The following is a 27,976-nucleotide window of genomic DNA, read 5'->3' as shown; positions in this document are numbered from 1 at the left end:
TTTACTTTCTCTTTTATGAAATGGCTATTCATCTTTTTTGCCCATTTTCCTCAAAAGTCAAAAGTTATCTGTGCTTTATTAATTTTGAAGTGCTCCTTTTATATACTATACTTGCTACTGATCTTCGTTAGTTTTGTATTTTATAAATTCCTTCTGTCATTCGGTAATTTGTAATTTTACTATTTGTATTGGTCCATTCTTACATTGCTATAAAGAACTACCTGAGACTGATAAAGAACTACTTGAGACTGGGTAATTTATCAAGAAAAGAGGTTGAATTGGCTCATGGTTCTGCAGGCACCACAGGAAGCATGGCTGGGAAGGCCTCAGGAAATGTGCAATCACGGCAGAAGGTGAAAGAGATGCAGGCACGTCCTACATGCCTGGAGTAGGAGGAAGAGAGAGAATGGGCAGGTGCTGCACACTTTTAAACAACAATATCTTATGAGAACTCACTCACCATCACAAGAACAGCAAGGGCTAAATCAATCTGTTCATGATCCAATTACCTCCCAATAGGCCTCTCCTCCAACATTGGGGATTATAATTCGACATGAGATTTGGATGGGGGACAAAGCCAAACCGTATCACTATTTTACTTTATATTGAAAAACAAAGTTAATTTTAGTATGATAAACTGAATTCATCTTTTTTCAATAAGCAAGCCATTTTGCTTTGATTTAGATCAGTAAATCTAAATAATATCAATCTATATATTTTACTATTAATTTTAAATTGTTTCTAAACATTTAAAACATTTCATTAAAATGGCGTTTAATTTGGAGTTAAATTTTTTTCATTTTGTGAAGATGCAAATCTCTCCTTTTATCTTTTCATAGGATAATCATTTTTTCAACTTCATATATTGAACATATACTTATTTCCCAATCTCAGATACCAGTTCCATATAAATTTCCATAAATATGTGGGTTGTCTACTTCATCCATTGGTCAAATTGCCATCACCACATGTACATATACATTTCCATATTAATTTTAAAATTTGCTCTTCAGTGTCTGAAAAAGGCAAACTTTGAAGAGCTTTAGACTGGGATTGCACTGAATATGTAGCTCAATGTAAGAATTGACTTGAGCAGTATTGAAGTTTTAGACAGATGAATACAGTACATCTTTCTATTAATATAACATGTTCTTAATTTCTTCAGTAATGTTTTAAAGTATGAAACTTGCATGAATTTTAAAAATGTATCCCTAACCATTTCATATTTTTATTCTATTGTAAATGGTATTGCTTTTCTAAAATTCCGTTTCCAATTATTTGTTGTTAATACCTGCAATGACAATTGATTTCTGTATATTGTCTCCATATTGTATATTCTCACTAATTCATTTACTAGATCTAGCAGCAGATAAAATCTACTAGTTTCTTGTAGATTTTCTGTAATCTGAAGAATTAACTGATTAGTTCTAGTAACTTTCCTAGAGATTCCTCATAGGTTGTTTTGTTTTTGTTTTACATAGATGATTATATCAATTATAAATAAAGATATTTTTACTTTTTCCTATCTAATATGCATACCTTAATTTCTTTTCTTGTGTTAGTACATGGGCTAGAACTCCAAGTGCAATGTTGAATAAACGTGATGGGAATAAAATTGTTGCTATTTTATCAATTTTAGTGAAAACATGTTCAGTCTTTCATCATTAAGAATGGTTCTAGCTGCAGTTTGCCATTGTTATTTCTAGAAATTTTTGTTAGGTTGAGACAGTGCCTTTCTATTCCTAGTTTTCTGAGATTTTTTATAATAAATTGATGTTGGAATTTGTTAAATATATATTATTTTACATCTCTGTAGATTGTTTGAGTAAGTAGGTAGGCAGACATGAACAGGGCAGGAGAGCTTCCCTACCCAGGAATGTCAGGCAACCATCAAGTGATGGTCAGGTGATTGCTAAATTATCTCTCTAAAATGACAATTAGTTACAGCCAATGCCAGGGAAAGACAGTCTCCCAACAGAGAGAAAATACCTGAAGCTGGTGATCAGCAGCTTCCAGATAAGCTCTCATGAGTTGGGTAAGTGGGTTCAAGCATGCACACTAAGAGGCAAAATGGTGAATTTTAATTGGTGTATGATATTCCTCTAAGAATGCTCAACTGGTAAGGGAAAATTGCCTCAAGTGAGCATACACACAACTTCAGTAAACACACTGCACATGCAGCCCCTCCCAAGGGCTGGCAGGCCACTAAGCATGCGGACAGCCTGCCCCAAGGAAGAAAAGGGAGTAGAAACACAAACCCCAGAACCATGCCAGTATATAAAACCCCAAGTCCAGTGCTGAATGAGACACTTGAATCTTTCAAGTCACCCACTTGGCCCTCTTCCAAGTGTACTTTGCTTCCTTTCATTCCTGCTCTAAAACTTTGTAATGAACTCTTGTCTCCTGCTCTGAAACTTGCAGTCTCTCTCTCTGCCTTAAACCCACTTCTGCCCCTTAGCTAAATTCTTTTCTCTGAGTAGACAAGGATTGAATTTGCCATGGACCTGTATGAATTCACTACTGGTAACTAGATGATAGTGTAATTTTTTTCTCTTTATTCTGTTAATATGGTGAAGTGAATTAATTGATTTTCAAATGTAAAGCCAACCTTGCATTTTTGGGATAATTCTCACTTGGCCATGGTATATTTTTATAGTGCTCATTTTTATTTCCTAATATTTTGTTGAGGTTATTATGTCTATGTACATGAAAGTTGTTCATCTATAGATTGTGCTTTGTAATGCCATTTTTATAGTCACCTATAGAAACAGATGAACTCCTCACCCAAAGCATCACTGGATGTCAAGACTGATGGTGCCACACACACACCAAGACATTACGGAAAGGCTTATTATGTACATGATAGATTTATCTGAGGTGAGCAGGGAAGACCTTCAATGTAGATCTCGTGCCAAAGGAAAAAACACCCAGGTTTTCTTTTCAGTTTGTCAAAATGAGGGCACAAAGAGAAAGTCAAGAGGTTGGATTTAAATGCTGTCGCAACATTAAAAGCTGAAGTAAGACTCATTACAGTCTTTGTCTGGCTTTGGTATTAAAAATAACCTGACCTCATAAAATGAGATGAGTAACCTATACTCCAATTACTGCAAAAGACTATTTTGCTATTGGTACTATTTCTTTAAACATATGACCAAATTCACCAGTGAAACCATCTGGGCACAGAGATTGGATGGGAAGGTTTAATTGCAAGAAACAGGGTTTTTCAGATTTTCAGATTTTCTCTGTCTTATTTTTTTCTAGTTTTGATAATTTAAGTCTTTCAAGAAACGTATCTGTTTCATCAATTTGTCAAACTTATTTGCAGAAAGTATAAGTAATATGATATTATTTTTTAATATCTGCAGGATTTACAGCGTTATTTCAACTTATATTTTGGGTATTCTATTTTCTTGGTCAGTCTAGTTAAAGGTTTACAAATTTTACTATTATGGTTTTTCAAAAAACAACTTTAGATTTTATTAATTTTAAACAATTATTAATTTGCTATTTCACTGATCTTTTTTTTGTTGTACTATTTCTGCCTTTTGGGGGTTTAAATTATTCTTGTTCTGGATTCTTAAGTGACAGCATGATGTTTCATCTTAGGGTTAGTTCTATTAATTGTTTTTTTTCTCCTTAATACAAGCCTCATTTTTCTGCTTTTTGGCATGTAACTTTTCTTTTTATTGCACACTGTGTAGATGATACATAGTCAAAAATCTAGATTGTGTTGTGTTTCTTCAAGGAAGGTGAAAATTTGTTTTACTTTCAATCTTGTGACTAAATTTTGTTCTATTCAAGTATTGTTTTATCCTTTTGGGGATAGCTTATTTTGGTTATGCTCTGTATTTGAGGATATGGTTCTTTGTTTAGAATATGGTATAGAACTCTATCTTAAGAAATGGCTTTATTAAGATCTCCACTGAATGCCTGAGGTTCCTAGCAAAGTCTCTCTGCTCAGGCCAGGTTGGAGCTCCATGTCTTCCATTATTTCACAACACACAGCTGTAAAATTAGCTGTAAGCAATAGAGTAGCCAATTTCTTTCCGGTCTTGTTATACTTTGTCTACACCTGATCAGGACCTGAAGTGAACCCCCATGCAGAATTCTGCCCCACTCCCAACACCATATGTAGCTCTCTCTTCTTTGATACCTTAGTCCACAAGTTCCAGACACATTAACACCCTGGAACTCCAGTCTTCACCCCTTCAGCTCAGTGACATCACTGCCCACTGTGGGCTCCACCTGTCTGCAACTTAGTAGGGAAAAGTACCTACCTGCCTTGGAAGGTCCTAATGAGGAAGCCGGAAAAAATGCAGAGCTCACCATTCTGATCCTTCTATTGCATAATGCTTGGAAATAATATTACATAGTTTGCTTCACATAGTTTTTCCAATGTTATGGTTGTAATGGTTGTATACAAAGAGAGAATAAATCCAGTGCCAGTTAAAACATCTTTGACTACCCTGCTTCTCCAGCCCTTCACCCTTCTTTATAAAATATATAATCATGTTAATGAGTGCCCTGGAAAGACTTTTAGGATTTTGCTGGGATTGTGTTGAACCTATCAACCAATTTGGAGATAATGACATCTTCACAATATTACGTTGGGCATATCTCTCCATTTATTTAAATTTCCATTAATATTTCTTTGTTTTATATGTAATTTCTAAACATTGTAATGTGCTTCCATTGCTACTATCACATACATATTATTTAATAGACCCTTACACAATTTAAAGATTCATAGAAAGGTCAAATGAAATGTCCCAAAACAGTTATCTAATTATGTTTAATACTTTTAGTGACAGAGCTCACTATAGCTAATTTTATTGTCAAACAATTAACTTTGCTATGAAGTTTTTCTTTATCATGAGCCAAAATTTTCCTTCCTGAAGCTCTGTGTCCTAATTTTACTCTGATTTTAAACAAATACATCTAATTCTGAATATTATTACTTGGTTTATATCATTTGCAAATTACTTTAAAAATTTTAAACTATTGTACAATTAATCTTCACTAAAAACTGGACATAAAGTGGAATTGGTACTATTTGTCCAATTTATGGGTAGAGAACACGGAAATCAGAGAGTTAAAACATATTTCAGTTCTCACAGTTGGTTAGCTAGAACTTTGGCTCTCAATTCACTATTATTTCCATCAATGCCAAGTTTAGTTTATTTCAATCTATTCTACGGAGCAAGGTGCAAGGTCACAAAAAGGTAAGAAACTGACATTAAACTTCCTAAACTTTTCTAAAACACATATCTAACTTACAAGTTATAAGCAACTTTAAACTCCTTGGATATAGTCAGACTTGAACTGATGGTCTTGTAAAGGGAGCACTTCCTGTCTTGTACTCGTTGGTGATCTACTTACTCAACCAGCAGAAAAGACTTACAAGATTCTCTCAACATTATCTGTCTTATTAAATCCGAGGTGACTTTAGATGCAATCAGTAATTGGTGGCACATTTAAGTTATTGGACTTATTATTAAAAAGAATTTTGAATGTGTGAGAGTAGATTGAAAATAAACTGAAGGAGGAAAGGGCATTAGCATTCATGAGCGGCCAAGAGTTTTGTGTGCTTCCTACTCATTCATCCAGCCAGCCCTGTGCAGTAGTTTGCATTATCTTTATTTTACAGATGAGGATTGTGTGCTGAAGATCAAATTCTTTGACCTAGATACTCTGACACCACATGGACTATTTTTTTTCTCAAATTTGCATGCCACAGTGCACCAGAGAGATTTTTGAAAAGATATTTAATAAATGACAAAAATACCAGAAACTTTTACCAAATTCTGCTCTTTTAGCAATAGCAAATAAACTCAACAATTAGCTGATTGAACAAAAAGAAGAAAATGTAGAAGGGGCTAAAAAGTATTTATTCATAACATATCAGGGACTTTGCTAAAAATTGTACACATATTTATCATTGGAACACAACATGAACTTACAAAGCAGTTACTGATTCTATCTTCATTTTATAAATAAGAAAAACTGTATTTTAGAGAGTGTAATGGTTAATATTCAGTGTCAACTTGATTGGATTGAAGGATGCAAAGTATTCTTCCTGGGTGTGTCTGTGAGGGTGCTGCCAAAGGAGATTAACATTTGAGTCAGTGGACTGGAAGAGGCAGACTCACCCTCAATCTAGGTAGGCACCAGCTAATCAGCTGCCAGCATGGCTAGGATAAAGCAGGCAGAGGAACGTGGAAGGACTAGACTGGCTGACTCTTCCAGCCTCCATCTTTCTCCTATGGTGGATGCTTCCTGCCCTCAAACATCGGACTCCAAGTTTTTCAGCTTTTGGACTCTTGAACTTACACCAGTGGTTTGCCAGGGGCTCTTGGGCCTTCAGCCACATACTGAAGGCTGCGCTGTCAGCTTCCCTGCTTCTGAGGTTTGAGACTCGGACTGGCTTCCTTGCTCCTCAGCTTGCAGATGGCCTATTGTAGTACTTCACTTTGTGACTGTGTAAGTCAATACTTTTTAATAAACTCCTTTCATATATACATCTGTCCTATTAGTCCTGTCTCTCTAGAGAACCCTAATACAGAGAGTAAGTAATTTTTTCCAATTTTATGCAGCCAGCAGCAATAGGGGTGGCTAGGAGACACCAGCCTAAAACCAGCTCATTCTTAAGCCTTTTCTTTTGAGACAGGAGAAGTTCCCTTGTCCCCCTCACAGGGCATGCAATGGGGGTGTGGATTGCGTCTTCAATGCCCTGCTGCTAAAACCTCTCTGGGAACATACAGATGGGCAGGCTGTGGGGCTCCAACCCCACAGCAGTGTCTAGGGTTGAATGTTTACAGCTGAAGCCCCAGTGGGCATGTATTACAGAGTGCTCTTTTAGTTTAGCTGTCTGTAGGCAACTTGTGTAAACCAGCTCAGTTAGACCCTCTACCTTCTCACAAGGACAGAAGACTTTCTGTGTCCAGGGTTCTTGCCTTGGTGTACTGGAAGAATCAGATCACATGTGGGCTTGGAGAATGAGTGCAAAGTTTTATTGAGTGGAAGTAGTTCTCAGCAGATGGCGGAGGCAGAAGGGAGATGGTTTTCCCCTGGAGTTGGGTTATGTGGCGGCCCCAGCTTTCTTCTGACTGGCCTGGGCAAACTCTGCCTCCTCCTGCTGGTCAATAGCCTGATGGCGGGCTGGCGTCTGCCGGTGTGCTCTTCGGCCAGAGTGCTCCCCTTAACGTCCTCTCAACATCCAGCCACTTGTGTCTTCTTCCTCTGATCCGATCCTCTTGACATCCGGCTGCCTGTGTGTCCGCCCGCTAGGGTCTCAGGTTCTTACACGCACAGGATAGGGGCGTGATAAGGCAGGGTGATCTTGGAAAATGCAATATTTGGGTGCAAAAGCAGGAGTGCCTGTCCTCACCTAGGTCTATGCGGGTGCAGCTCTAGCCAGGGACCCCCCTTTCTCTACCCAGCACTCCCTGTCCCCGCTTCTGTATGACTGAAAGGGACCACGCTCTTCCCTTCCCAGCACTCTCATATCAGTTTCACTTACGTACAAAGATGGTAAAATACTGGGCCAGGAAAAAACATGGATTAAGGTAGAATAGGGTTAAGTTTTTGTGTTTTTTGTTTTTAAGGGTCTTTTTTCCCACAGTATGTGTAAGACACCTCTGAAACATCCTAGTAAAGATGAAAATTATTTTACTAAACCTCTGCAACAGATCTCTGAGATAGAAACATTTATATCTCTATTTTATCAAATGTTTAGTGAGACCTAGAGAAAATAACTGCAACTTTCCCAGGAACACTGTACTAGTCCATTTCCACACTGCTATAAAGAACTGCCTGAGGCTGGGTAATTTACAAAGGAAAGAGGTGTAATTGACTTACAGTTCAGCATGGCTGAGGAGGCCTCAGGAAACTTACATTCATGGTGGAAGGCAAAGGGAGAGCAAGGAACCTTCTACAAAAAGCAGCAGGAAGGAGAATGAATGCAGGAGGAACTACCAAATACTTATAAAACCATCAGATCTTGTGAGAACTCACTCATTATGATGAGAACAGCATGAGGAAAATCGCCCCCATGATCCAATTACCTCCACCTAATCTCTCCCTTGACACCTGAGGATTATAGGGATTATAATTCAAGATGAGATTTGAGTGGGGACACGAAGCCTAACCATATCAAACACAAAATTAGGAAATGTATACCTGAGGGCCTAGCCTGGGTCTGAGGCCCCCACAGTGGCCAAGTCCTCTCCTCTGTCTTCTCCATCCTCTTCTAATGGTCAGGCTATGATGCAAACACTCACAGATCGCAGTGAGGAAAAACACGCTGAGTTCCATGGTGATTGCTGGACCCAAAGCTCTTCACTTAGAAAATGCATAGTTGGGAGATTCATGGTCCCTCCTGCAGAGTAATCATCTCACAGATAAAATGCACAGGTGCATTGGTGCTGGCTCATGTCTGCGTTGATTTCCCAGAGGGGCTCATGCTCAAAAGTTGAGTAGAAAATGAGGACTTTAAGAGTGCTTAAAATTTTGAGTACCCAAAGAAGCACTTCTGAAGCACAGAAGTTAAACAGCTCATTAGTTAGGACTCCATCCTCTCAAAACACTGCAGAGATCCACACAGTGTTACCTTGGACAGCAGCTGCTTCCTGGAATCTTTATACTCTCACCACAACTCCTAAGCAGGAGGAAGAGACTTTTGGAATATTGGAGTAGAAAATGCAAGTGGAGATAATTAGTCTAATATTGTCCTGTGATGTGGTTTAGCTGTGTCCCCACCCAAATCTCATCTTGAAGTGTTGCTCCTGTAATTGCCACGTGCCATGGAGTGACCCAGTGGGAGGTAATTGAATCATGGGGGTGGGTCTTTCCCAGGCTGTTCTTGTGATAGTAAATAAGTCTTACGAGATCTGATGGTTTTATAAAGGGCAGTTCCCCTGCACACGCTCTCTAGCCTGCTACCATGTAAGATGTGCCTTTGCTCTTCCTTTGCCTTCTGCCATGATTGTGAGGCCTCCCCAGCCACGTGAAACTGTGAGTCCATTAAACCTCTTCCTTTATATATTACTCAGTCTTGGGTATGTCTTTATTAGCAGCATGAGACAGACTAATAATCCCATTTTTAAATTTTCCTTATAAAAATAAGCTGACTGTTTAAGACCTGAGAATGACGAGGCTGAGTCAGTCTGGCCACACAGCCAGTTAGTGCAGGGCCAAGAACATAAAGGTCCCCTGACCCCCTGCCCAGCTCTTTTTTGCCATCAGAATGCTTCCTTATCATTTTACTGATAGACTTACTGTTCCCCACATTAAACATTAGATTTCTCTTTTTTGTGTATGAATCGTTCTCCATTTGTCAGTTACATGCTAGTAAGTACCAAGTTCCCTGTGTTTCTCCTCACCACCAGGGAGGGCCCTGGGAAGTTGTCCACCTTGAGCCTGCATAACCTTGTGAGCAACTTAGACACACTCCACGTCAAACTGCCTCAAGGGCACTTGGAGAGCTCTGGGAAGGCTGTGATGTGCACACCACGGGGGAAGCTCTCAGAGGATATTGGCAGCAATTCAGTTGCCAACCAGCTGCAAAAAGCTTTAAAGGACAGTGTTGCATAAAAAATGAAAAATGTTGATTGAGGACATATTGCCCTTGATTGAATGCTGAAGGAAACCTGCTGGCAGAAAAATAGATGAGAAAGGGAGAGGGGAAGGGAAAAGGGGGGCAGGGAAAAATAGGTCTGCCCACTTGAGCAGCTGTGGAGAAAGCTCTGTTTGTCCACCCACAATGAGCATCACATGGAGTGAGATGTCATGCTGTCTACCAGAAATCCAGGCCCCAAAATCGCTAGGGATCTTACCATAGTTTGCCTTGGGACTTTCCAATGCTAAGAACTGTTCAAACCTTTGCTTTCCTAACTGGTTCCCATCCTTTCCAACTTTGCCTGAAGGCCCCAGAAGGGTAGGGCAGGACGAGAATGCATATTTACAGCTTTTGAACGCAGGCTTGGGGCTTTATAATCCAGTGACCATCGAAGATGTAACTTGGTTATCTTCTTGGAAACACTAGCAGTGATTTTATCATTTATTCCTGTGGGAGATCTGTCTCCCTACCAGCCAGGGATGGAGCTTTACTCTTACTTCCCAGTGTTGCACAGCCAGTGGTTTTAAATGTGACTGTTCTGAGGATTCCTCTCTGCAGAGTTCAGTTACTCACCAATCATCACTGCCCAAGGAGGATGCGTTTCTGAGAAATATTCTAGATGACTTGATTGAAGGAGGCTCCACTGTGATCTGAGCCAGATATGTTTACCCTAAAAGGACTCACGCTTATCATCCAGCACAATGGTGTCCTCTTACTAGAATTAGCATCTGCTGGATCACTGACTGCATTTCCACAGAACACAGAACAAAGTGGTCAAGATCCAGGGCATTGAGCCACGCCTTAAATCCAAGCATTGTCCACCTTCTAACCCCAAGCAGACACCAAGAGGGAGCCAACAGCAGGGATCCTGAGAGGCAAAGGGAGTCCAAGGAGCTATGGGGAGAATTTTCCATCTTTGGGGATGAGAATGTGAAGCATCAGTTTATGTGAAAACTACTGCTTGATTGAAGACAAGATTTTTGAAAGCCATCCTGTAAAACACCCTGTCCCACACATTGTTAAAGGTAAGAGGGCCAGACACAATGCTGTCACTGCAAAAAATTGAGTATTTCATAGTCTTCATCTCATAATTAGTATGGTAGTAATCAATATGACTGATATAAAAAGAACTAGATATAAGTCTTTGTTTTTCTGACGTCCTGTAGAGTTTTTGTAAGGCAATATTAAGTAAAAAATGTGTAGGGTAATGATATTGTAAGATCCTTTGTTGGTAAATGTGAAAAATTTCATAGATAACTCTTAATGATTGAGCCCCCTCTTTGTACACTACAGGAACATAGAACCAAATAATACTACCGATAAATGTTTGTTGGATTAATAACTTCACAAAAGGATACAACTTTTCTGGAGAGATATCAATAGGACAAAGGCCTGTAATCTATCGATTCTACTTTTAGGAATATATCATAAAGTAAATGTGTGGTTGGTTATTCAATTTAGGTGAAATTATGCTCAACAAACCTTTTACAAAAAAAGATTTTTTTTTTTGAGACGGGTTCTTGCTCTTTTGCCAGGCTGGAGTGCAGTGGCTCTATCTCAGCTCGCTGCAACCTCTACCTCCCGGGTTCAAGTGATTCTCCCGCCTCAGCCTCCCGAGTAGCTGGGACTACAGGCGCGTGCCACCATGCCAAACTAATTTTTGTATTTTTAGTAGAGACGGGGTTTCAGCATATTGGCCAGGATGATCTTGATCTCTTGACCTCATGATCCGTCCACCTCAGCCTCCCAAAGTGCTAAAATGAGAGAAAACTTTAAACAACCTAGAATGTTTAGTAACAAAGGCCTAGTTGAATAAAACTGATCAACCATGTAGTGCAATACTATGTAGACTTAAAAATGATATTGTAGAAGAACATTTAACCACATGAAAATACATGTTAAAAAGTTTGGTGAAAAAAGTAAGACAAATATCTAAATGGCATGTTCAATATAGAATATTTCTGATAAAACATAAGCATACACAAATATTCTGCAAGTATATTAATCTTTTTAAAATGTCAACATCAGTTATTGGAATAAAGCCAGAGATGTTTTTAAAATATTTCTTTGTATTTAAATTTTGCATTTATTCTAAAATGAATGCTCATTACTCATGTAATAAGAAAGTAATGAAAAAATAGTAAAAAATAAAAAGGCCTCCATAAATTACATGTAATTTAATAATGAAAAACTACTTAGCTACTACCTACCAGGCCCTATATGGGCAGGCAGAATGGAAGGTTCAAAGGAGAATTGATCAGTTCTGCTCTCCAAGCACTCATGATTCTGAGAACCAGAACAGAGAACAAGGAAGCAAAGGGTGAGAAACCAAATTTTCTAAGAGCATCAGTTTCTTAAAGTCAATATCATGGAGATATCTCTGAACCCGTGTTCCATTTCCTCATGTTCAATAGTTTCAGATTCAAGAACAGCCTGGCCAACATGGTGAAATCTTGTCTTTACGAAAAATACAAAAATTACTGGGCATGGTGGCAAGTGCCTGTAATCCCAGCTACTCGGGAGGCTAAGGCAGGAGAATCGCTTGAATCCGGGACGCGGAGGGTGCAGTGAGTCGAGATCGCACCATTGCACTCCAGCCTGGGCAACAAGAGTGAAACTCCATCTAAAAAAAAAAAAAAGGCAGAGAGAGAGAGAGAGGGAGAAAAGTCACCCATACAACCACCAAGTCATTTAAATTCATGGTTTTTTTCGGATCAGAGTTATCATCTTCACACATGGGGGAACAGGACCATGTAAGACAGTTGGTTTCAGCTCTCCAGCAACCTTGGAGTTAATGGAGCTCTTTTCAATCTTGAGCCATCAATTTTTCCAGTGTAACCTATCATGGTGGAAACCTCCCAAATTATGGGGGTCTTCTCCATGATGAAGCTGAAGCACTCACTTTGCAACAAGTAACCCTTAAGTGACTCCCCAAAGATACAATGATATTATTGGTTTACTATTAACTCACTACAGTGACTTTAAGTGGTATGACTGCCTAGAGAATTTACAGTCAGAGTTATTTCCCCTGGAAGAACAATATAAGATGAGATGTTTGAGAGCAGAGACTATTTTGTTAATGTCTGTGTCACCTATAAGTGGCAAAATACTTGCCACATAGAATTCTACTCAATGATACTGGTGTGTTTGCTAAAAAAACTGAATAGCTGATTGAGGGTTCCAGCCATGAAGTTTGCATTTTACATCTGCAGTGCTGTGATGTTGTCCAGCTTCCAACGCGCAATGGCACTTCTCATTTTCCACTTTTTAATGACTCTTTAAATTCTTTATTTAATGACTCTTAAATTCTTTATTGTTGCAACTTACAATAAGTAACATTGAATGAGCCCCTAGAATACAGCCTGGCACCTAGGTTCCTGATTTGAGGATGCCCAGTGTTGCCCAGGCCCTGTGGGCTGGACAAGGGAAGGCAATGTGAGGACTGCACTCTGAGCCACTCCAGTCTGCCAGGAGAAATAGTGAAGTTGTGCCGCCATGTCACTGCTATCCATACTCTAAGACAACTTCAAGTATTTCAGCTGAGATGAGGTAAAGGGTGAAGGTTGAGGTCAAAATACAGCTAAGTAACAGAGCGCAGAACAGAAATACAAAGGAAGGGAGACAAAGGCGTGGATTGATCCGGTTGGCTGCTCATTTCCATGCCAAGGGATGAACAGGTGTCTGTCTAGAAGCAAACTCTTAAATAAGAAAAGACCTACCTTAGAAATGTAGTCACATCTCCACTTGCTAAATTATGTGGCCTGTGGCATGTCACACAGCCTCCGTTTCTGGCTATATCATTAGGGCTATGAATATCAAATGAATTAATACATATGAATGGATTTTGTTGGCAGTAAAACAATATTCAAATCTATTATGCTCTCAATATGTGGAAGGAGGACCACTTTCACCAACATAACAAAAACTGGTGTTACCAATTTGTTATATATGAAGCATGCAGGAATAAAATCAGAGGTGTGTTCAAGCCAGCCCCCACCAGTTCCAGAGAGCTGACTGTATCCATCTTCTCCCAAATCTGCCTTCAGTGATCAGATGAGGGTAGTTTACCATTGGCCACAGTGAGAATATTTACAGCATAGAATTTGGAAAATGCTACAAATCAGGACCTCTTCATTCTCCGCTGAGAGAGGTTGTTAAACCTTACCAACACAAGACTGGATGAAATGTCTGTTTTTTCCAGTTAATCTTTCTCATATCTGACAAGGATAAGATTTTTTTCTATTTGTTTCACACTAGCCCTTTCAGACACCAGCATTTCCCTGGATTAGCAAAATAATCAGCATTCACAAGAGGAAAGAGAATGAGAAAAAAAAAAGGCTCTAAATCTGAAGCCTGTGTCCATCTTTCTTAGAGGAATTTAAATTCCAAGGCCTATATATTCTTCAATTCCATATGGTACCATGAGGTCTCAGTAAATATCACTCAATGGCTCCAATTTAGTAACACTGCCACACACACACACACACACACACACACACACACGAGTCATCTGCCATCTGCTGGACTTCATGTGAGAGTCGGTAGTTTCAGTCAATGGAATGGTGCTCATAGACACGAACCTCTAACCTGATTGAGATAGTTTGAGTCAATAACTTCTTCCTGATTGTTGAAAGATTAATAACATATTTATATTCTTAAAAGTGGCATCAACCATAAGCTGATGGGAAAAATCAAGTTTTCTGTGTGTTGGTTCCTCTCAAAGATGCATTCCGCTGCAGAAGGGGTTTATGTACCTCCTAAGAGTATGGGGCGAGGGCAGGTGCAAGTCAAAGGGAAGCCTCAGAAATGTGTTCCCTACTCATCCTGCCCTCAAACAGGGCCAGTGACAGTAACAGACACTATCTGTTTCATGCACTTACTCCCATTTCTAGATCTGGTACCTGAAACCACAGTGCCGAAAGTAGTCAAGTACGACTATGCCTGAAGCCCAGAAGTGTGGTTTTCCACAGTGAGGAAGATTTGCATTGTGAAGCAGATGTCAGATATAAAAAGCAAAACAGAAATATGAAGACATTGTAAGAATTTTGGGGTGATTTCTGACCTGCTCACTTTCCATCAGGGCATCCCAGGGTTTTTTGTCTTCTCAATTTTGCACAGCATAGCATTTAAATGATCATTTTTGTTTCTCCCCGCTGCTCCCCAATCTAAACAACAAAAGAAGGAATTTAACCTCATATCCTCGCTCTGAAATTAGCTCTATTGTCAAAAGATGACAGCTGTATCCTGATTTCAAGAATTTCATGTTGGAATAAAACAGCATTTTTGAAACCATTGTGTTATTTCAAACAGATCTGTAATGGTCCCTCAGCAAACCATTTTCAGAAGACTTGGGTAAGTAAGATAAAAAGACACCATTTCTGAAGAGTTGCTTTTATGGGCTAGGTCAGAGTGCTCTCTTTCCATGTTGTTCATTCCCAGTTGAATTTCCTAATAGTCTATCTCCTCAGCTAACAGATGCCCAGCCTCATGTCGGAACCAGATCGCGCCACTGCTGAGATTCCATCCAGTTCCTTTCTTATTGAGCCGTTTCCCTAGCAGATGGTGCAATGCTGCAGGCATACTCCTTCCTGTTAATTACCAGCCTTCGCTACAGATGGAAATGTCAGTCAGCCTCACAGGTCCTGGTTCCTGCCATTGCCTCAGTCCCTAGCCCTCTACCTAGGCAAGATGCTGCCAACACACACCATGTGTTTTGTGACTGCTGACTAGGCAGGCAACAAAAAACAACTTACTTCATGAATATTCATGGCGGAATGTTTAAAGTTCTGTTCATCTGTGATGCTTATAGATCCGCTTAAAGGGGATGGCACCTTCCTAAGAACACTCTGCCCCTTGTTTTCCTAAACTGAGGATACACGAGTTACCAAGTGAGTTGTCATGGCAACGTAGAGAGGACCATTAAACGTCGGCCATTTGGAGCCTTCTGTAGACACATCAATTTCTGACTAACGTTCTTCTCATACCTCTAAGTATCACTTAATTATTCTTGTCCTGCCATAACAGACCAATAGTCACCAAGCTGAACTGATTAGCTAATAACTGTTGGTTTTCATTAAACCCTGATTATCTCATTAGCGCATATGTAGCCAATATGAATTCCTTGATCTTTCTTGGTATTTAAATATACCAAATCGAGATAAATGAATTTCAGTAGTCATCCTCTATCCATTAAGTCGAATTATTTTACTTGTGTTGGAAACATTTTAGCAATCAAAACTGGGTATCTTTTTAGGTTTAGAGGAAAAAATTAGGGCTCAGGTTTTGAGAGTAGAGAAGAGGAAGTGAGATCTTGAGGAAGACTTTGATTGAAGGTCATTCACATAAGCTTTTTTTTTTTTTAATTTGTCATCTTCTTTGGGATGCTGTGTTTATAGGTGAGATCACGTGATGATGGAGAAGGTCACCAGAGCCAGGCACCTTGTCCACACACAGGGCTTCCTTCCTCCATGACTTAACCCAGAGATGTAGACAGCGGGGTCAACATTAAATACCACAAACAGGCAAAAGAGCTTCAGACAGAAGGGTCATCTTCCTGAAGACAAAATAATCATCCTCCTTTGAGGGCAAAATGGGCAACGTTTTGGGTATGTAAAATTGAGAAGTAGCTTTCATGAGTCCTGATTTATTTATTTAAAAATCTAAATTTATTTTTTTCCTTAGGTATCTTTTGTTTTGGAATGGGACTCTACACTATGGGATTTCTAGTGGAGAGGAGAGTTACCAGAGTCAGCACTGGAGGTATGGGAATTTCTAAGCTAGAGAACTGCAGTAGGGAAAATTGAAAGATGCTATTTTGGGGGTCTCACTGATAGTTATGAAGCTTAAGTGTTTTTTCCTGGTGTCTTTTTAAGAAGCATATGTTAGTTGTATGCTTTTTGATATTAAAAAAAAGATAAAGCATGTGTAGGTATTTTACAGGCAGAGCAGAGATGGGGATATTCTGAATGCCCTTACCCCCCAGAAAACAAAAGGTAAGCTACATATATTTTATAAAGTAATAGGAGAGGATACATCTCTAGGAAGAGTGGGGAGATAATGCCCATAATGTAGCTAGGGCTCTACATTCCCTTGTTCAAAATCAACTATGATTGCATTTTACAATGAAGAACACACACAGTGATTTGCAGGTAAATATTTAACAACAAGCTCGCCAAATAAAAATTGCTAGAATATATATACATGTATATAATGTCATTATAAACTTTACTTATATAAAGGATGTATATCACACAATTTACAAATAATAAAATACACAATACCCTTTTTGCAAATTTTACATAAGCAATTAATTCTTACAGAATACTTTCACTGATTTTTGCCAAGCTGCAGTATCTGTAGCCAACCTATAGTTACAATTCAGTTATGATTTGATAATTGAAACTGAATCCCTTTCTGCTCTTTCATCATTAAATTTGTTATCATTAAGACCAATATGTGATCTATTGTTAAACTAGTTCTCATTCTCATACAAACTATTATATATTTAGTAAATCAAAGTCTGTTTCCGGTTCATTGCTATGTATATCGGAATTTCATCCTTTGTTCAATGATGTGAGGAACATTTTTTGTCTAATTGGATAATGGTATTCAAATACAGGAAGAATATTTCTTCAATATCTTTTGCTATACACAATGTAGTAGCTACATGCACAGCACACTATTAGATTTAATCTGCATTACTGACATTTTCTGCAATACTTTCTTAAGTCTAGTCAATCAACAGAGCATTAAATCAAGTTTTGTTTTATAGTGTTTGCCAATTTCTGTTTTATAAATATTTCTACCATGCTCAATTTCAAGCTACCAACATGATGTCACTGAAGGCAAAGTTGGACAGAGAAGTTATAATAGTACACTTGATTTTTAATAATGACTGTGTTTAATAACCAAATTACAAAATTGCTGAAAATTTAACCCTAGGCTCTTGCAGGCTGGTGCAAGTCAACTCAAACACACCACCAGGGCACCCACTCTCCCCATTTCCTCCACTTATCATCTCTTTTGGAATAAATATATCATGTGTGTATGTTTACAAGTATGTAAAAGTTACATAATTTTACAAAATCTTATTTAAGTGAAGCTTAATAAAGCATTCAATAAATTGAATTGAATGGATGCACACTTAATGAAGCTAGTTGAAAAAATAAAATATAAACACATGGAAAGTTTAGTAATATTTGGAGTGAGTTTTGCTTTGTGTCAAGGGAGACTTAACAGGACAACATGGCTTCTAAGAAGGGTGAGGACTTTCTGTATAGCCTAGTAGGGGTGGGCAAGGGGCTTAGCCTCAGCCTAGAAAAGTGGTTAAGATTTGGGTAGATGAAGAGGGAAAAAAAGAATAGTTCAGTCATTAACTCAAAGAATATGTATTGATTGATTACTAGTAACCATAAATATTAAATTTTATATCATTAACAATCTTTAAAAGGATACAGAGCTTCTCCAAAGAATGTTTTAATCTTCTAAGCAACTGGTGGGACACAAATAAATGTCAAAAATCAGTTACTTAAGGAGTTTTAAATGTCTAAATTTTAAAAATTAACCACAGTGTCTAAAAGCAAACAAAAATTGTTTTCCTTATATACTATATCTTTAAAAATTCTGTGGAGAATAACAGCAACAGAAACTTATGAGGAAGCCAAAAATTGCTTGTCAGATTTAGGAGATATACAAAAACCAAGTGTTTTGTTTTGTTTTGCTTTGTTTTTTAATTTGGTCTTCAAAGGAGGGAGAAGAAGGACACATGCAATTAAAGGTCAAAATGATAATAACTTGGCTAGAATTCATTTTCATTTGCAGACTGGCACTTGTAGGAATTCCCTATTAGCCCAAAGACTAGCCTGAATGAAGTTAGTTAGGCATTATTTCCCAAAGTAAGAAAAGTTAGTTTTCATTTCTAAAGCCAGGAAGAAAGAATTATAGATCTGTATAAAACAAACATGGATGTGTTTGCCATAAAATGAGAAAAGAGATCTGTAATTCTGAATAAAGAAATATCTAACCTCTAATAGGGAAAATTTAAAAAATTTACTTTTTATTGAAAAGTAAATATGGAAATAAATACGAAAAATAACCAAATTGAAAATTGTTCAATCTGGTTAGTAAAGTAATTAAAGGAATAAGATGTCAATTTCTCTTAGAAGGGAAACCAAGGCCATAGAAGTTACTACATTATTGCCTCTTCTGATACGAGATAGATATACTCATATACTGCTATGAATTGCTGCTCATTTATTTTTAGAAGTCAGTTTGACATATGTAACTAGAACCACAATAGAGAAATGGTTAAAGATACTATGGGCCATCTGTCTGTCTGTCTGTCTCATCTGTCTAATTAGTTATCTAGAAAAACCAGTACGGAAAGAAAAAAATAACAAAATGTTAATGAATTAAAAGTGATTTGAGGTCTCTGTTTACATTTTTATGTATTTTTCCATTTTTTTTTACATTAGCAACTTTTGCTTTCATAATCAGAAAAAAGAAATCAAAGTTAATTTAGAAAGGAATTGTACTGCTTTTGAGGAGCACAAGCTTTGGATACAGAAAGACCTTGAATTATAGCCTGCTTTGAATCTCTACGATCTGTGCAGCATTGGCTAAACATTTCTTAGACTCGGATCTTCAGTTTCACATCTTTTAAAAGGCATAATAACAGAATGCTTACAGGGTTACCTTGAAAATAGCTGAGCCTACCTTACGGAGTGCTGGATGTGTGGTACGTGTTTAGTGCAGGCCAGCTCCCCTCCCCAGTTCAACACATCCTGAGTGGTATCCACTGACATTGAAAGACCAAAATCAGATCTTTTTGAGTCTCACCAATTCTATCAAAAAAGCCCTCCCCCTTGTGCTCTCAACCTAGGAGGGTCAAGCCAGTGGAATGGTAATCATCTTGTGTGAGTTGTCAGTGCTCTCCTAAGCATCTGTTATGCAGGATCACGCTCTTAAGTTTGCCAAAAATTACATCGTTGATAATGTCTGCTGGAGATGCTTAGGCAAAACTTGAAATAGAAAAATAGTATTTTGGAAGACAATTCCCCACAAGTGTAACCCCAAAGAATGTTGGTTTGGGGACATGGAACAGCTGGAAAAGTAAGACCACATCGTTCAAAAGCATGACAGCACCTCTGCAAATGAGACAAGAGCTAAATATGTGTCTCAGAGATAGGAAGCTAAATCAGAACGCAGCAAGAAGACAGCACACATTCGAGAGAGGAAAAAGTGTGAAATCTGCTTCTGGCCATCAGAGGAGCTGATGCAATCCCGGCTGACTCGGGGGACAGCCACGGTGCCAGCTACAGAGGCCACATGGCTCCTAATGAGGCCAGGCCCAGTTGTAGCTCCGAAGAGTGGGTGAGCCAGCCAAATTTCACCCAAGGACAGAAGCAGCCTTAACAGCTGGTGAGTGAATTAACTTCAGGCAAACCGGTTGGACCCAGGTGGAGGGACATTTTGAATCATTCCCTTATGGGTAGAAAAAGAACAAAACATCTTAGGAAACAGAGCTACCATGGCCTCTTTATTTCAGTTTAGTTTCTCCTGTTAGCCTTCTTTGGGGACCAGGGAAGGAGCCAGGCAGGAGGGAGAAGCTTGGGGGCTTGAGGGACTGTGGAGCGATGACACATCAGTTTGAGATTGCATAAAAGGAGGATGGGGAAGTCAGGGTCCAGGGTGCGCTTGCATTGCAGAGCTGGGAAGGAGGCTGCACTTGATCAAGGCAGCATTCCACCTGAGTTAAAGGAAAACATTTTAGGTGATGTGAGCTCTTAAAATGAGATTTCCTCTTAAGAGAACCTCTTCAGCATCTTTTTTATCTGCAGCTCTTATCAAATGCTGGATCCCTGGCATTTGCACAGTAAATATTGTTGACCTGCTCCAGAGTATCTCTACTCCCAAGATTTACCTGTTTATGGAGTGGGCTGTCCTCATGAGGCCTTGTCCCTGGAAGCGCCCTGCAGAGAGCAGGCTGATCCTGAAGGGACGGAAGAAGGGCTTCTTGCATTGACTGGAAACCTGAATCCTGAGGAATTCAGGGAAAGCCTGCACCCTGCAGTTTGAGCACCATCCTGCCACCTGGTGGCTGCATCCCTAAATTGCAAGGGCAGGTCTGTTTTAACAAGCCTCTAAATAAGTGAATTTGCAAAATAAAGTCATGAGGTGAAGCCATTTTGACAAATGTTAAAGAGAGATGCGAGCATCTTAGAAGCATGGGTAGAATTAAAAAACAAAAAACAAACATATGTTGTGAGAGAATATAGCTTTTCTGGTGAGAAAGAGGTCAAATCAAATGTGAGTGGGCAGACAGGAAACGGGAGGCTAACGCAGCACCCAGGCGTGGGTAGGATACCGCATACCGCCCTGACATGCAGGTTATTCCAGGAAGATGTCTCTCTCTGTGAAGGCTGAGGTTACCACTGTTCCTACGCAGCCCAGGGAGGAAAGGGGTCTGGTAACATTGTGTGCCTCTCCTTTTTTGACATTCTAATATTTGACCCATGTTTAAGTGTGCAAAAACCTTCTCAAGGCAGCACAACATCTTTTGATTTTTTAACATCAGCACTGAGTTTACATTTTTTTTTTCCTTTGGTCACTTTTGTCTTCTTTCTTTCCCATTCTCTTCTTTAGTTGACAAGCACTGGCTACCATCTATGTGTCAACAGTTGTGTCATGAGTTTGAGATGGGCCGACAGCACATGGAACTCAAAGGTGACTAAGGGAGAAAGGAAAGTAAATCAATGATCAGAGTCCAGAGAGCTACATGCAGTGCAACCCATGGTTTTATGGGAGAACCGACAGGGGCACCTTACTCTGGAAGGAACAACGCCAGGAGAGGCTTTGAGGTGCCGATAATGTCCAGGTGATGTGCAAATGTGTAGGAGCTAGCAAGACAGAAAAGCAGCTATTAATGGGGAAGTGGTGTGGGTGACATTTCAAATAGAGGGAATAGGAGGCAAAAGAAGATTAAAAAGATATGCTTAAGGAAATGCTGGAACGACTATTTCACATGGCCATGGTGCCAGAGATAAGTTTAGAAGACATGCACAGGATCAGACCAGGGAGGGTGAGCCAGTGGCTCTGCATTTCACCCTGGCAACTCTGAAGTCCTGCTGGAGAATTTTAAGCAGGGGCGGAACAGCCACCTGACAGATACAGATAAACATCCTGGAAAGATCACTCCTGCTGCAGAGAGAAAAGAGCAATGCTGGAGGCTGCGGCTGCCCAGGCCAAGGAGGCCTTCTGAAAAAGTCCATCTGGATGAAGGCGAATTCAAGAGCAGCTTAGCTGGCAGAACTGAAGGACCGTGGTGCTCCTACAGATCATGTGGATGATGGGAAGGGTCTCAAGGAAATGCACAGAGGGTGTGAAAATTTCCAGGTTGAAATCCTAGGTGCAGGCTAGGCAATGGCCATTTTAGCATTTATGAATGGAAAATCCAGGGTGCACAATGCTTTGAGGAGAGAGTCACTTTGGATTTGCCTCCGGAGTCTACAGGTGCGGTGTCCTTGGGCGCCCAGCCATGCAAGTCTGGGGTCTGGGCTGGTAGCCGGATCTCAGCCTCTTTCACCTCCCTTTCCCCTCTTTTTATTTATTTATTTTTCATTCTTTCCCCTCTCCACATCTCAGTTCTAACCTCTTTGCCTCAATATGCTCTTTCTTGTCTGTTCTTTAAACAGGAACTTGTTTGGAATTGAGCCTTGATTCTGAAAAGAAAGTATCAGAAGGCAGCATTTGAACTGGCATTTAAGGTGTCAACCAGGGGGAGTTTGGTGCTGACCAGTAAAAGGGGAGAATCAAAAACAGAAGCTCCATCACCAGGGACAGGGCCAGACTCCTGACTAGAAACTCAGTGGATGTGCTGAATCATTCGGATACTTGCCAGAAAATTATTTTACCCACTCAGAAGGCTGGGCATCAGCCAAAACTGTCTGGAAAACCACAAGGAAAGACATTTCCATGAAGTAACTAGAGTTTTGGGCTTCTACTCTAGAGGAATATAAGAGGAACTTTCTTTAAAGAGTATGCAGGTGGTTCCTTTTAAGCTCACCTGTCTGGTTTTTCAAACAGATCAAGGGGTGATGGCAGGGAAATGTCTCCCCTGGAAATCTCACCCCTCCATTTGCTAAAGAGAAGGAGCTTCAATCCCTTGACAGGATGATGAAACAATAATAAACTGATGTGACCAAGTCTCATGCCAGCAGTCCTACCTGTGGCCCACCCTTCTCGTGGCCAACAATGGCTTTTCTTAAATAAATAAAAATCAAGATTTGTACCACTCCTGCTGTAAGCTCTTCAGTGGCTCATGGATGAATGAACAGGATCACCGTTGGCACACAAGTTCCCCCACAGATCACCTACTCATCTTTCCACCCCAGCTTTTGCCATTCTCTCCCCATCCCACAAATCCATTGCCATCCAAAGATAAGAAAGATACCAGATAGGGCTTCCCAGTTGCAGCAGAGTGGACTGTCTTTACACTGGAGGGCTATTCTTCCACAAAGAAGTCTTCTCCCCCGTGGGAAGGGATTGGAGTACTTCTCCTAGGCACTATGTGAGCAGATGGTTGAGAAATGAGCTAGCCCTTGAGCCTCTGCAGCAAGGGAGGGGTCCCATCATGAGAGCAGATGGTATGGGAAATGCACCAGTTTGGAATTGGGAGGAACAAGTTTCAGGCCTGACTCAGATACAGATACTTGCCATCATCAGTATGCCCTTGAATGAACTATAAAGTGTCTCTGAACCTCTGTTGTCTCCTTTGCAGTGTTGAGCCAAGGTTATATACCACACAGGGATTGAGGAAGAGGAATTAAGGCAGCGTACGTGGAAGTGGCTGGCTCAGTCATCACTGGCTAAACGCTACTTGAATTCCATCCTAAAACTCCACATAGAAAGGCAATTTGACAAAATTTGATCATCCCTTCACCCCAATTCTCACCCCGTGAACTTTTCTTCCATTTATCACCCTTGGATTTTGTAGCTCGGCACACACAGTCTGTCTCCCTCTCTCACTTCTTTCTTTCTCTCCTTTTTTCTTCTTCTGTTAAACCTAAGAAATTCTAATGCTGAAGAGGGTTTTCTTAAGGTGATTCTCCTGGAAAAGATGACTCTTTAAGCAAAAATTCAGACTTTCTCTAGAGTGACCGAGACACGTAGGTGGCGGTAGCAATACAGGCTGACCTTCCAGCATGGTCCTGGGAACCACAGGCCAGCTCTGCTGCAGATGTCCAGATGGCGTGTCTCTTCCTGAAACAAATCGACTTCCACACGGCTCTTCTGAAGACTAAGATGGCCACGTCTATCTAATGAACCCATCCTGCCACCTCCATTTGGGTCCTGGAAATGGACCGAGCTCTTTTGTGGTTCCCTGTACATTTCAGCGTGCATCTTCAGCTATGAGAGGTCATTTGCTGCCAGTTCTGTTGGCTTTAATGAGTCTCCTGCCTTGGACCTGGAGAGAGAAGTGGGAAAATGTGATTCTCATGCCCAGGCCTGGCCTACCTGAACTCACTTTTCCCATTAAGCTTTGACACTGGACCATGCGTTTATTGGCAGAAGAGGTTTTTATGGATCTTATGGGGGATGCACAATGGAAACTGGAATTAAACTTGTGTTTCTCTTTTTTCTCTCTCTTTTCCTTGATTGGGTTTTGACGGAAATTATTTGACTGTTTCCTTTTCACATGGACAGAATCGAGTATGTTCTTTCAACATTATCCAAACCATCGTGCTCAAATGGAAAGGAAAGTTCTGTGAGGTTAAATGGCAGAGACATGATGTCTACAGTAGGAACAAAGCTGCTTAGATCCTTCCAGATGCTGTAAATTCCCCTAACATAAAAGACAAGAGTACAGACTCTGAGGTCAGAGGGACTCATGCCCAAATCCCATCTCCACCTCTCACAATTTATTTATTCTCTTTGAGTCCTGATTTTCTCACTGGTCAAATGGGAATAAAAATCCCCTCCTGGGCCGGGCATGGTGGCTCACGCCTGTAATCTCAGCACTTTGGGAGGCCGAGGCGGGTGGATCAGGAGTTTGAGACCAGCCTGATCAAAACGGTGAAACCTCGTCTCCACCGAAAATACAAAAAAATTAGCCAGGTATGGTGGTGCACACCTGTTATCCCAGCTACTCAGGAGACTGAGGCAAAAGAACTGCTTGAACCCGGGAGGCAGAGGTTGCAGTGAGCCGATATCACACCACTGCACTCCAGCGTGAATGACAGAGCAAGACTCTGTCTCAAAAAAAAAAAAAAAAAAAAAAAAAAAAAAAAAATCCCACCTCATAGGATATCTGTGAGGGTGAGGTGAGGAGGTAAGAACTTGGAGAATCACCTGCTAGGAATCCTCCCCTCCCTCTCTTGATCCTGCCGTGTGGCTTTCTGTTCTCAGGTCTCTACACTCCCATAGGATCTCTGAACATTTTCCATGTGTCAAACAGGGTAACCTCTTAGAAGTCTTCTTTGCCTTTTCAGAAGGAGAGGTGGCCTTTAGCCATCCACCCACATGGTTCTCCCAGCCTCACACTCTGCTATAGGATAAACCCAAAGGCCTTGGTATGGCCACAGGGCCCTTGAATGTATTTCCCCTGAATCTTCCTGGCTCATCTCTTATCACTCCTAGTTCCACAGATAGTGTATGTCCTTCAGAGGACAACTCAGCACACACTGATCCCTAAATGCCACCATTCCCTCGGGACTCACTTCAGCTATCCTTTTCACTGAGACAGCACCACTCCCCAGCTGCGGTCATCCACAGCCTCTGTGTGCATTTCCTTCCATCGGAGAGCTTGCTGGGGAATCATCAGCTGCTCACACTCCCATCTCACCAAGCTATGAGCTCCCGGAGGGCAGATATGTGTCTTGTTCATCTCCATAGCATTATTTCATATTGCACATATTGTGTATTTAATACACAACAGTGTTGATGTTGAAATAAACAAATATGGAATACTCAACTAGGCTGACTCGTGGTTTTATAATCTCCCTTGTTTTCTTTTTTGTTTTTTGTTTTTGTTTTTTTTTTGAGGGGGAGTCTGGCTCTGTTGCCCAGGCCAGAGTGCAGTGGCACAATCTCAGCTCACTGCAACCTCCACCTCCCAGGTTCAAGCAATTCTCCTACCTCAGCCTCCTGAGTAGCTGGGACTACAGGTGCATGCCACCACACCTGGCTAATTTTTGTATTTTTAGTAGAGATGGAGTTTCACCATTCTGGTCAGGCTGGTCTCGAACTCCTGATTTCGTGATCCACCTGCCTCAGCCTCCCAAAGTGCTGGGATTACAGGCATGAGCCACCATGCCCAGCCACAGTCTCCCTTGTTAATCTTCTTCTGTGGCTTCTAATTACTGCCTTGACACCTTGACACCGCCTTACTTTCTGCATTTCAGTTTGGAGGTCAGAGGCTAAATTTCTTTATTTGTTGCATCAGCCTCTACACTTGAGGGAAATATCTTCAAAACAAAGAAAGTTTTATTAAAAGAGGGAACACCTGATTTAGCTAGATTAGCCACAAAGAGGAATTTTGGATTGCCTGTTTCTGATGGGCTTGTTAAGATGGTATTTTGATTTTAAAATAACTATATAACTTTAATGTCATCATAATTAAATAATAGAATAAACTTTCTTTGCTTTTTGAATGCATTTTTTCTTGCTATGCAGTGTGATGTTTCTTTTTCTTAAGGTATAAATGCATTGTTTAACATGTATTTCCAATATATTATGAGACTACCATGTAATAGACTTTTTTCCCAACAAGACAGCATTCCTTAAATTGAGTTAATCACCTACATAATGGTCATGTTAAATTGTTTTGAAATAACTACTCGGGAGGCTGAGGCAGGAGAATGGCTTGAACGTGGGAGACGAAGATTTCGGTGAGCAGAGATCACGCCACTGCACTCCAGCCTGGGTGACAGAGCGAGACTCCATCTCACAACAAAACAAAACAAATAAACAAAATAAATAAATAAATAAATAAATAAATAAATAAATAAAAATAAAAAGGATCATTCTGACTGCTGGTGAGCATAGACTGTAGGAAATCAGAAATGTACAGAGGGAGACTGTGTGAGATGCTATTTCAATAATCAGGTTAGTGATGACAGTGACCCAAACCATAGGAGTATCAGGGGAGCAGAGACAAACGGTCCAAGATTGGATTTTTTTTCTTTTCTTGAGACAGAATCTCACTCCATCATCCAGGCTAGAGTGCAGTGGTGTGATCTCGGCTCACTGCAACCTCCGCCTCCAGAGTTCAAGTGATTCTTGTCCCTCAGCCTCTGGAGTAGCTGGGATTACAGGTGTGAGCCACTGCACCCAGACTTGGATGTGTTTTGAAAGTCGAATCTTGCTAAGGAGTGAACGTGGGGCATTAGAGAGAGCAGAGTCAACCATGCTGCCAGAAACTAAACAAATGGTAGGATGGGGCTGCCATTGACTGAGATAGCTGAACAGTGAGACACACAAGTTTGGTGAGTGGGGCCAAGGAGGAGTTCACTTCAGATATGCTGTGTTTGAGATGCTTGAGGTGCCTATTACACATCAGAGAGGTGATGTCAAGAAGTAGCTGAATATATGAGCCTGTGGTTCAGAAGGAAAGGGGTCTTGTTAGAGATAGACATTTAGGACTGTCAGTGCTGAGATATGTTTAAAGGAGGAAGGCTGGATGATGTCACACCTGGGATGTCACACATGAGTACGGAGGACAGGAGTAGTCTGGGTGCTAAGACCAGGGATGCCACAGTGTTCAGAAGTCAGGGAAAGGAGGAGGAACCAGCAAAGACCACTTAGGAGGAAGGCCAGTGAGAAGGAAGAAAGCAAATGATCTGTATTATCTTGAATCCAGGTAGAAAAAAATATTTTAAAAATGAAGAAATATTAAATACAGTAAATATTGTTGCAAAGTCAAGTAGGACGAGGAATGACAATTGAACATTGGATGTCACCATGTTTACCACCTTGTAAGGGTTGTTTGGTGTAGTGTGTGGCCAATCCTTCGAGAGAAAATTGTAGAAGTGGAAACAGTGGATGGGCATGAGACTTCCGAGGAATTTGGCATTCAAGGAGAGTAGAGGCATAAATCTGTAGTTAGTGGGTCAGTAACTTTTTAAAATAGCTACAGACTGTATATCTAGGAGAAAGACTCATAGGAAGGGAGCAAATTATGATATGGGAAAAACAGGAGGAAATTACCTAGGAATGATTTGAGTAGGCATGAGGAGATAGAGTTGAGCACACCCATGATCGCTCAAATGTCACCAGGTTTGATACAGATGCGTATGAATTCAGACAACATATATTTGTGGTTCTGGCCCTGTTCAGGTGGTCCTTTTGTAGAGGGCTTCATGA

At 40.3% G+C, this 27,976-nt stretch overlaps 1 long non-coding RNA gene across 1 annotated transcript; it reads left to right on the top strand.

Annotated features, from left to right (window-relative positions):
- Window positions 1–15,494: 15,494 nt before the first annotated feature.
- LOC129397199 (uncharacterized) lies at window positions 15,495–27,567 on the top strand. The gene is made up of 5 exons (XR_008624434.2): window positions 15,495–16,221; window positions 16,298–16,375; window positions 19,090–20,035; window positions 21,260–21,491; window positions 22,309–27,567. It is a non-coding gene; the product is annotated as an uncharacterized LOC129397199 (long non-coding RNA).
- Window positions 27,568–27,976: the final 409 nt, after the last annotated feature.

Source organism: Pan paniscus, chromosome 12 (genome assembly GCF_029289425.2).
Source record: "Pan paniscus chromosome 12, NHGRI_mPanPan1-v2.0_pri, whole genome shotgun sequence".
Classification (NCBI taxonomy): Eukaryota; Metazoa; Chordata; class Mammalia; order Primates; family Hominidae; genus Pan; species Pan paniscus.
Note: the sequence above shows the minus strand (reverse complement) of the source record. Positions and strands in the feature narration are given on the sequence as shown.